This window comes from Somniosus microcephalus, chromosome 4 (assembly GCF_052327205.1).
Source record: "Somniosus microcephalus isolate GS21.2 chromosome 4, FLI_Smic_1.0, whole genome shotgun sequence".
NCBI classification, from domain to species: Eukaryota; Metazoa; Chordata; class Chondrichthyes; order Squaliformes; family Somniosidae; genus Somniosus; species Somniosus microcephalus.
The window spans coordinates 238,213,366-238,224,398 of record NC_140990.1 but is presented as its reverse complement, the minus strand read 5'-3'; positions in this window follow the sequence as shown (position 1 = coordinate 238,224,398).

Sequence of the window (11,033 nt, the reverse complement as noted above, 5' to 3'; positions counted from 1 at the left end):
TATATACATAATTAGAAAATATCTCAAGTCATCGTATAATAGGATATGTAGTTGTAGACTTCCCTATTTGAATACATTTCTCATAAATGATTCAATTTATTTCAAATACTAGCAACCCAATACTCACAGTAAGTCATAAGGGGGTGCTGGGATGTGAAAGCCATGGATGGGCGCACATCTCCACTGAAAGAATTTGGAAAGCACTTTGTAAGAGATCTTGGCCTTGAAATTCCGTTGTCGTTCCAGCAGACTCCTGCTATAACTTTGACTGTAGTCCACTGGAACGAACAGAAGCTAGGGCAGGAACTGGTTTTGCGAATGTTCCCAAGGTAGTCTTATGTGAGTGGAGACTCTGTTCACTCCTTATAAGGCAATCAATGTAAGAGGGGAGAAGCCAGGGGCGGAGTCTTCTTTGGGCCCCATGTAGAGTCAGTCCAGGTACACTTGGTCACACCAGAAGTACCGCCCAACACACTGGTGGTTATGAGACCCACCTGGGGGTCCAGGCTGGGATCAAATTCAGGTAGGAAAATTGGTTAGGTTGCTGGGTCCTGCCTCCCCATCTACATTTACTCACAATTTTTTCCTTTACATTTTTGAGGCAGCCCCTTTTGTAAAGGGTCCCATGGGGCTGGGGCACCTATGGTTTTCTTCAGTGTGGAACCAGCTAGGCTAGCTCTGGCTAGGATTTATTGACTTGACTTTCTGGCCTCTTTGGTACAGAAGGTGGAGAGGAGGTGTGGAGGGCATTCCAGATGCAACCTTAGCCCTCTGAAGGCAGGCAAACTGCAGGACATTCCCATTGATGGGGTCAGTAACAAAGGTCTGGGTGGGCACATCTTGACATATATATCGCGATGCACCACCTTATTGATTTTCAGGATCCTCCTTAGTGATGGTACCAGTGTCTTTTGATTGGTATGGTGTTCAATTTACCCATTGCAGATACATAAGTAAATAAATAACACAATTGCATAAATCAATGTTTGGATGTAATACAGGGAAGCAGCTCATTACCTTTACTGTCCATCTGTTTAGGTTTTTTATAGCGAACACCAAGAAATATATAGAACTTAAGAAAAAATGTAAACTAATTTGCATCTTTCCTTTACCAGCTATCACTGCAATAGTAGTTAGTGTTAAAAAAAATTGGTTCCTTAAATATGCATGTTTAAATTAGGACTTTTATTGGGAACTTCCTTCCAAGCTTTAATAATGGTACAGTCCTTGCAGAACTTGCTGCTGTTTATATGAACAACCACTGTTTTTGAGTTCTCAGTATCAATACAAGTAAAAGACAGTTTCTGTAACCATTTATACCTGTACATTGCAAAACATAAAGAGCTGCTTGTTCTGCACTCAGCAGTTTTCTCCTCAGCTTTATCTGTGTTGCTTCATACTTGCTGACTGTATTTAATGGAGATCAACTAATACATAAGATGTGTTTTTACTAATAAAGTTATCTCATAAAAACGTTCATTCTTTACCTTATTTGATGTCTTGTATACAAAGAAAACAAATTCAAATGACCTGAACTGCTTCTAACAATAGTTTCTCCTGGGAAGGAGGCAATGCAATGTTTCATCTGCTATCACATTCTATCAATACAGATAGTCTTAGGCAGTCCCTTGGAACTGAGGATGACTTGCTTCCACACTAAAAATGAGTTCTCAGGTGACTGATGAGTCCAATGCGGGACCTACAGTCTCTGTCACAGGTGGGGCAGACGGTGGGTGGGGTGCTTGGGTTGACGTGCACTTCTTCCACTGCTTGCGCTTGGCTTCCGCTTGCTCCCGGCGAAGAGACTTGAGATGTTCGGCGCCTTCCCGGATGCTTCTCCTCCACTTTGTGAGGTCTTGGGCCAGGGATTCCCAGGTGTCGGTGGGGATGTTGCACTTTTTCAAGGAGGCTTTGAGGGTGTCCTTGAAGCATTTCCTCTGCCCACCTGGAGCTCTCTTGCCGTGTCAGAGCTCCGAATACAGTGCTTGTTTTGGGAGTCTTGTATCGGGCATGCGGACGATGTGGCCCGTCCATCGGAGCTGATCGAGCGTGGTCAAAGTTTCGATGCTGGGGATGTTGGCCTGAGCAAGAACACTGACATTGGTGCGCCTATCTTGCCAATGGATTTGCAGGATCTTGCGGAGGCAGCGTTGGTGGTACCTCTCCAGTGCTTTGAGGTGCCTGCTCTACATGGCCCATGTCTCTGAAGTATATAGGAGGGCAGGTATCACTACTGCTCTGTAGACCATGAGCTTGGTGCTGGGTTTGAGGTCCTGGTCTTCAAACACTCTCTTCCTCAGCGACCGAAGGCTGCACTGGCACACTGAAGGCGGTGTTGGACTTCGTCATCGATGTCTGCCCTTGTTGACAGTAGGCTCCCGAGGTACGGAAAGTGGTCCATGTTGTCCAAGGCCTCGTCATGGATTTTGATAATCAGGGAGCGGTACTGTGTGGCGGGGGCTGTTTGGTAGAGGACTTTTGTCTTACGGATGTTTAGTGTAAGGCTCATGCTCTCGTACACTTCGGTGAAGGTGCTAACGATGGTTTGGAGTTCGACATCAGTGTGTGCGCAGATGCAAGCATCGTCTGCATACTGTAATTCAACGACAGAGGATGGGACGACCTTGGATCTGGACTGGAGGCGACGGAGGTTGAACAGTTTCCTGTTTGTCCTGTAGATTAGCTTCACTCCAGCAGGGAGCTTACTGAGGGTGAGATGGAGCATTGCAGCCAGGAAATTTGAGAAGAGCGTTGGTGCGATGACACAGCCTTGTTTGACCCCGGTCCGTACGTGAATTGGGAACAGAAAGTTATGGCATGCTCTGTAAATAGCTACTTTTTCAGTCATTCATAAAAATGTCTAGAAGTTGTACACAAAAATGTATGCTGGGGGCCGTAGCCTGCTAATTTGAATCGCTTCAGGGTCTGGGAACTTGCATGAAATCTGCACAGAGGTACACTTTCTATCAGTTAATGGGTCCTCAGTAAAAGCCAATGTTTATAATCGACAAATCCTAGATCTACTTTTCCTGTGTTATTTCCAAAATTATGTCACTCTTTTTGTGTGAACAGTTTCCAATGGACTGTTCTGGATGATGTCATGGTTTGCATAGGTTAATGCAATGAAGAACACTGAAATTCACTCCTACCTCAACCTCAGCAAAGAACATAAGAACATAAGAAATAGGAGCAGGATTAGGCCATTTGGCCCCTCGAGCCTGCTCCGCCATTCAATAAGATCATGGCTGATCTGATCTTGGCCTCAACTCCACTTTCCTGCCCGCTTCCCATAACCCTCGACTCCCTTATCATTCAAAAATCTGTCTATCCCCACCTTAAATATATTCAATGACCCAGCCGCCACAGCTCTCTGGGGTAGAAAATTCCAAACATTCACGACCCTCTGAGAGAAGAAATTCCTCCTCATCTCCGTTTTAAATGGGCGACCCTTATTCTGAAACTATGCCCCCTAATTCTAGATTCCCCCACAAGGGGAAACATCCTCTCTGCATCTACCCTGTCAAGCCCCCTCAGAATCTTATACGTTTCAATAAGATCACCTCTCATTCTTCTAAGCTCTAATGAGTATAGGCCCAACCTGCTCAACCTTTCTTCATAAGACAACCCCTTCATCTCCAGAATTAACCTAGTGAACCTTCTCTGAACTGCCTTCAATGCAAGTATATCCCTCCTTAAATAAGGAGACCAAAATTGTACACAAGCATTTTGTTGTGCACACCAATCAGCTTTGTTCTGAAGGTCACCCCATCGAAGTCCTCATCTGAGTCCTGTGCAGCAGAACTTGTGTGCAACCTCGCCCTCCGGGGAGTTTTTACCTGTGCTACCCTTTCCCCCTATTCTGGCTGCAGCCCACTCATGCCCGGTGACTCACCTCGTGCAGATCCCGTCTCTAAGCTACCCTCTAAAGTCTGCGCAGTGTCAGTATCTGAGCTGGTGGCTGTGAGTGTCAGATCGAATGACAGCGTTCGTCTTCATCATCACTCCCCTCTCTCACTTGTTCTTGCGCCACTGGCTGGATTTCTTGGGTGTCTGAAATGAGAAAGGCACAAGGGTAGGGCTGTGATGGGGGTGGGGAGGGGTAGCAAGAGGTGCATGCTTACACCATCTACAGCTTGTAAATTAGAAGAGATTGTGGGATGAGGGGGAAGTGGGATGTGAGAAGGAGGATTAGGTATGAGCATACCGTCATGTTCAAGAGTTTTATCGTCGCTGCTGGCCATGGCCTCAGTTATAGTCACTCCAATTATGACAAGCACCATCTCCTCGAGCCAGGATATGGATATGGAGGCACGCCTGTCCCCCTCCAGTTAGCTGCTGCTCCCTATGATTGTGCGCCACCTTGTCCTGCAAGAGAAAGGGAAGTGTGTTAGTGAGTGTCGTGCAATCTGCTTGGGTGTCTTGGTTGAATAATTGGCAGTGTATGCAAGCTGTGAGATATAGGTGTGAGGCTTGCAGCAGTGGTAAATGTGTAAGGGTGAGATGGCACTGCAGCGTCTGAAAATTTTGGAGCTTTCTCTCTGCCATGTTGCACCATCATTCAGTTTTCTTGCTCCTCATTCTGTTTCCCAGCCACTTCCACCGCCAGCTGAAGCCAGAATGCACCTCTCCTTTAAGAGGCTGCCTTTAAGAAGTGCAGGCCAGTTTTAATTGGTGCTAGCCTTGCAGAAACCCCCGCTGAGGTGCTAAGCCAATGAACAGTGCTTTTAGTGCTTCCTTACCGCTGCAATCATTTTAATTAGCCGTGCCCGTTTTCGTGCCTTATCCGATTTCTAGGTCAAAGTCTTTGCCATTAGTAATTTAGCTGGGAATCTTCATTTAGATACAAGGATCAATTTTCCATTCAGGGCAGAGTGGCCTGGAAGTGCTCAAGCACATCTTACATCATAACACATGGAGTGGGCCTTTGCAAGATTTTTGAAGTCTTCTTATTAATCAACACTACCATGGACAAGGAGTAAGATTGCTGCACATATTTAGTGCAGTAGCAGATTTAAAGAGCTGTTGCTATGCCTTAAAGGGGATGCAACATTTTGCTGTTTGGAAGTACACTGCAGGAATTCAGTTCCCTGGATTGCTATGATAACTGAGGGCAGTGCGAGGATCCAGAGAAGAGGGAGGACTACCCATTTTACTGAGAATCTTGGAGATGCTATTAAGGGAGGTGCAGCAAAGAAGAGTAGCCAGCTTTGGCCCAGAGGAGCACCTTCCTCTGAAGTCTGCTGTCCGGGCTGCCTAAGAAGAGGTGGGAGAACAGGCGAACATCATTTATGTGCAAATATGAATAAAGTTTAACAGTTGAGGATATTTGCCAAGATAAGTGTAGTTTGAATATACCTTGTTAATGTGTAATGCTATGACATGGCTTCACCTCAAACAGCTGCATCTTGACTTTAGACATGTGCTGATCCTTTGGGAATCTTTTAGCCTTTCTCATCCAATCACAGGACAACTCATGAATGGCACATCTTCCAGCTAAAGTAACAGCATTTCTGATTTATGATTCTTAAGTGAAAACCACTTTAAAGAGTTAAGACATAGGCAGTGCAGTATTCAAAGTGACAATTTTCACTCGTTTCCTTGTGTAAGTGAAATTAGCAATATATCTTACACATTATAAAGCTTACATGCGGCATAAATTCACACCTATTTTAGGAGAAAATGGTTCTGTTCTTTTCTTATTTGCTCTATGATTTTAAGCACTTGTTGCAACTTGAAACAAAATGACAGGAGTGGGCCATTCAACCCTTTGAGCCTGATCTGCCATTCAATTAGTTCATGGCTGATCTGCACCTCAACTCCATTTACCCACCTTTGATCAATATCCCTTGATACCCTTACCTAATAAAAATATGTTGATCTCAGTCTTGAAAATTTCAATTGATCCAGCATCCAGTCTTTTGGGGGGAGTGAATTCGACACTTCCACTACCCTTTGTGAAAACGTGCTCCCTGATTTCACTCCTAAATGGCCCAGCTCTAATTTTAAGATTGTGCCCACTTGTTCTGGATTCCCCCACCAGAGGAAATAGCTTCTCTGTATCTACTCGATCAAATCCTTTTAATCATTATAAACACCTCAATTAGATCACCCCTCAACCTTCTAAACTCAAGGGAATAGAACCCAAGTTTAAGCAACCTATTCTCATAATTTAACACTCTAAGCCCTGGCATTATTCTGGCGAATCTGCACTGAAGTTCCTCCAAGGTCAATATATCCTTCCTGAGGTGCCGTAGCCAAAAGTGAATGCAATACTCCAAATGGGGTCTGACCAAGGCTCTGTACAAATACAGCATCACTTCCTCCCCTTTGTATTCCAAACCCCTTGAGATAAAGGCCAACATTCCATTAACCTTTTTTACCTGTGCACTAGCTTTTAGTGATTTATGTACCTGGACATCAAAATCTATTTGTTCCTCTACAGTTTCTTGTCTTTCGCTATTAAGAAAATAACATAAGAAAGTTTATTTGTAGACTGAAGTTTGCGCCTAGAACCTGTATATTAGGAACAAATTGCTACATTGTCAAAAATGTAATGTAAGAGTAGTTTGAGCTATATATGAATATGAATAAGAACTACTGAAACCAGAAAGAACAAGGAATAGAATGGATAACAGAAGATCATTGGGGCCAGCATATGCACAGATTGTCATTGCACCAATATGGAATAACTCGATGTAGATGAGATAACATGATGACTAGCTGGCAGGAATTTACTCAGTGTCTTTTTCTGAGGTCTGGTGTGTTACAAAAAATGCATAGCTGATGAACCAAACAGACCACACTTACAATAATCCCTCTAAATATTGAATTCACCATCTGAATAGGAATGTAACCAGGATATTGGATAGCGAGTACACAAATTTGAGATTTCATAGAGCGAACTCTCTGATTACAAAAAGCCTACTTCACTGACAAAGCTTTGCAGATTATTGTTAGACAACATGAAGGAATGGCAAAATGCCATCTTTAACATTGAATAACAGTCTACAAATACATTCAGGGTCCAGCGGTCATAGAAACATAGAAACATAGAAGATAGGAGCAGGAGTAGGCCATTCGGCCCCTCGCGCCTGCTCCGCCATTCAATGAGATCATGGCTGATCATCCAAATTCAGTACCCTGTACCCATGGAAGGCTATTTATTGAATGGATGCTGAATGCAGTGCCTCCTATATGATGCATATGGAAGGATGTACACAAGAATTTGTCCAATTTGAGATAAAGTGCAAAGTAAGTAATGAGAACAACTTTCAATTATTTTACATAGCTAAATATGGCTATCTAAGGAGCCCATGGATATCAGACACATTTGCCTGAATATCTTTTTATAAAGAGCACCGTTAACTTGCATTTATTTAATAACCTGCGGAAGTGCAGCACTGAAGAGAAGTAATGAAAATATTTCAGGAGTTTTAGAAGTATAAAAGGGAAACATGTGGAGCTGCAAGTGAGAGTGATTAATGATTGACTATTGTTATGCACAAATAGAACTGACAGTATGAAATTAGTCACTTTGCCTTTTGAAGTTCAGCTACTCCACTATCAAGATATAGGTACTTAACATTTCACTTTAGAATGTCTAACAACATACACAATGTAATACAGCCTTCCCTTCGCTCTGCAAAATCCCCTCTCATGCATTGCACAGTGTTCTTTTATTTGTAGAAGAACAGGTAACGCATGTGAGGACTGGTGGTGAGACTTCACTAATAATAACCCCCAATTGCTACTAGAGGCCATCATAGCTATCATGCACTGAGAAGCTATACAGAGCATGGAGGATGCTACATAGGATTACATAGAATATACAGACCAGAAACAGGCCATTCAGCCCAACCAGTCCATGCCGGCATTTATGCTCCACTCGAGCCTCCTCCCATCTTTCCTCATCTAACTCTGTCAGCATAACCCTCTATCCCCTTCTCCATCATATGCTTGTCTAGCCTCCCCTTAAATGCATCTATACTATTCACCTCAACTACTCCCTGTGGTAGCGAGTTCCACATTCTCACCACTCTCTGGGTAAAGAAGTTTCTTCTGAATTCCCTGTTTGATTTCTTGGTGATTATCTTATATTGATAGCCTCTAGTTTTGCTCTTCCCCACAAGTAGAAACGCTCTCTGTGTATCTACTCTATCAAAACCTTTCATAATTTTAAAGACGTCTATTCGGTCAATCCTCAGCCTTCTCTTTTCAAGAGAAAAGAGACCCAGCCTGTTCACCCTTTTCTGCTAGGTTTCATACTAGGATTTATGGAGATGTTACTGCTCTGGATTGTACAATGAAAACCATATCCCTTCACTGCGGCAATGATTTTGACAATCATCATAAGATTAAAACAGTGCTTATGCTCTACTGCAAAGCATAGCAATTAAAGCATATACCTTCTGTGACGTAGGCACTTCAAAGGGTATGAGTGAGTTTGAGAAGGGAGCATGGGATGAAACACATCATCGGCGCAAAAGGTGTAAATGGGATGGCCGAAGAAGGGCTCATTGCTGCTGAGTTGTCTTGTGATCTTGTTGGGCCAGCTATGGAATGGAGGATACTTCAAGATTACCACCCAGGCAGTGAGGACAAAAATTTACCTTAACATCTCTCAGTACTGTTCCCACTGTAGGTATTGAGGAGTTGGAGTCCAAAATCCAAGACTCAAATAAGACTGACTTTGATGTGTTTTGAGACGCAGTCAAGTCGGCCATCAGAGAGGGATTCAGAGTCCTCTTAGAGTGAACTGTGATGTCTTTGTCTGGTGTCTGGAATGATTCAGCAGAATGGATGTTTAGTGTAAAGTTCACTTTCACTCGTCCTGTTGCCTAAAAGTTGCTCCTTCGCTGGAGGCCTGATTATAATTCATTGCTCTGTTCCCAGCGAAGTACAGCCTCTGTGCACACTGTTGTTTGCTGAGATCCAGGTATCTGGCACATTCATTTAGATAATAGTAAGCACTGATGGTCTGCTTCCTCTGCCCTTAACTCTCCTTCCTGCTACTTCTGCTTTTCCTCCAGCAATGACAGTGGCTATTTCCACAACATTTCTTGTGTTCTGCTCACCCCTAGAACTCTGCCAGTTCTGTCCATTTCTTTTACAGACACTGAGGCTACTACTCAATAAATTTGGATATTTCCTGTTAATTACTTAATAGCAAGGAGTTATCAAATATTTGTTTTAATATCTGTTCTGTATCATTTGGGTTTGGCACCAGATGCAGTATAATTCCAGTTTAGTATGAAGCCAGTGTTATAAGGTATTCAGGCTGTCTGTTGGATCTCCAAAACACTTTCTAAACTGAGCATTGAGTCCTTTCATTCTATGGGAAAGTCCAAGCTCGCCTTAAAAAGTAGCTGCCATGTAAATACACACGTGCAGGGATTTCTCCTGGCAACTAATCTCAGACCGGCACAGCCTACAGTACAATTAACAGTCTGAAGCTCCTTTAATATCCTTTGAGACCTGTGACTGGTGCTCATGGCTCCTCATGTGTGGGCCTTGTACAGCTGCTGGCAACCCCCGAAATAAACTTGCCTGAGTCACTAAAGCTGCCCACCAGGAAAAGTGGCAAAACCCATGGGATCGGAGCCAGCATGGTACTTCACCCAATAGAAAAGCAGATTGATGTTCAGTAGCCTTTTGGCAACAGGGTTTAAATTCCTATGCACAAACTTGCTTTGACAAAGTAAGATACGTCCTTTGAAGCTGAGTAATTGTTTTTAATCACACCTCTGATAATTATCATATTAAATGCTTTTATTGAAATACAGTAATATTTTTCATTTTTAGCTTTTAATTAAAATAAACATATCAGAATTAATGCGATTCAATGAATTTTAAAGACGAGTTTGGGAATTCAATTTAATATGGCACAAATGAAAAGTTGTAGCAAATTTTAAAATTGAACAGATGTGATTTTCCCTGGCGGCCAACCCCATAATTAATCATTTATATAACCGTTTATATAATAAGCGGATTCTGTTTACCTCTATGAAGGTCCAGACTGCAGTGTTTCTAATCTAAACTCTTCGACAGGCGCTCTGAAGAAGAATCTGTTCAACATATAAATGTGTTGACAAAGCAAAATAAATAAAGAGATCCACATAGTGACATATTTCTTTTTACTTTAAAGAATGTTTATAAGGATATATAAAGTGCAGATTGAGTATCGAACTCCCCACGGCTAACTTGTTGTAAATGTTTCTGTATTTAGCAGAAACAATCGCACTTGAGATCAAACAGCCCGTTCCCATTGGCTGGAAAGCGAAGTCAATCCTGTTAACCCCCCGTGGGTTGTGCGAGCCCGTGACCAGATATAAGGGCAACGAGACCCTTCTGAATCTTATTTTTCCGAAACAATATAACCCTTTAATCAGCACAAATGTTCACGTTATTCCTGAAGAATCTTTAAAAAAGATATGACAAGCTCCCCACTCACAGTAGTCCTGCTGTTCACAGAAAGACCTGGGCAGTAAACTTCCTGAAGACGTTTCAATATAATGTTTTAATAATTCGTCCACTTCTCAAACAAGTGTTTGCCAATTAAAATGGAGATAAAATGTAATCAAATGACCAAATGAAAAGCGATCTGAACCTTTGCCTTTATTTCTGCACCTTTTCACGTTGACAGATCTGCCCTTCTTGATCCTTCTTTATTCTGGACACCGGGCTGGGTGAGTTGAATATTTTTTTTCGCACCATACTTTGTTGTGCTTTAAGGTGCACTGTTTGAATGTATCAGAGGACCTGATTTTTAAACAGATTGTCTTTTAAAATGAATACACACTTCACAGTTAGTTGGTATATCACAACGTTATAGATAGATGTACAGCTTTTGAAGTGTAATTTAGGATCGGGTTAAATTTAGTACATCAATCGATTGCAGGTTTTGGATTTCTAGTTGTTGGGAAAACATGTTTATATTTCTTATCCCGAGCGCACAGAATCTTTTATTGTTCTCAGTCGATCTTTACTGTTTCAATATTCTCAAAATTCACCATTCTCGGCAGCACACGGGTGGG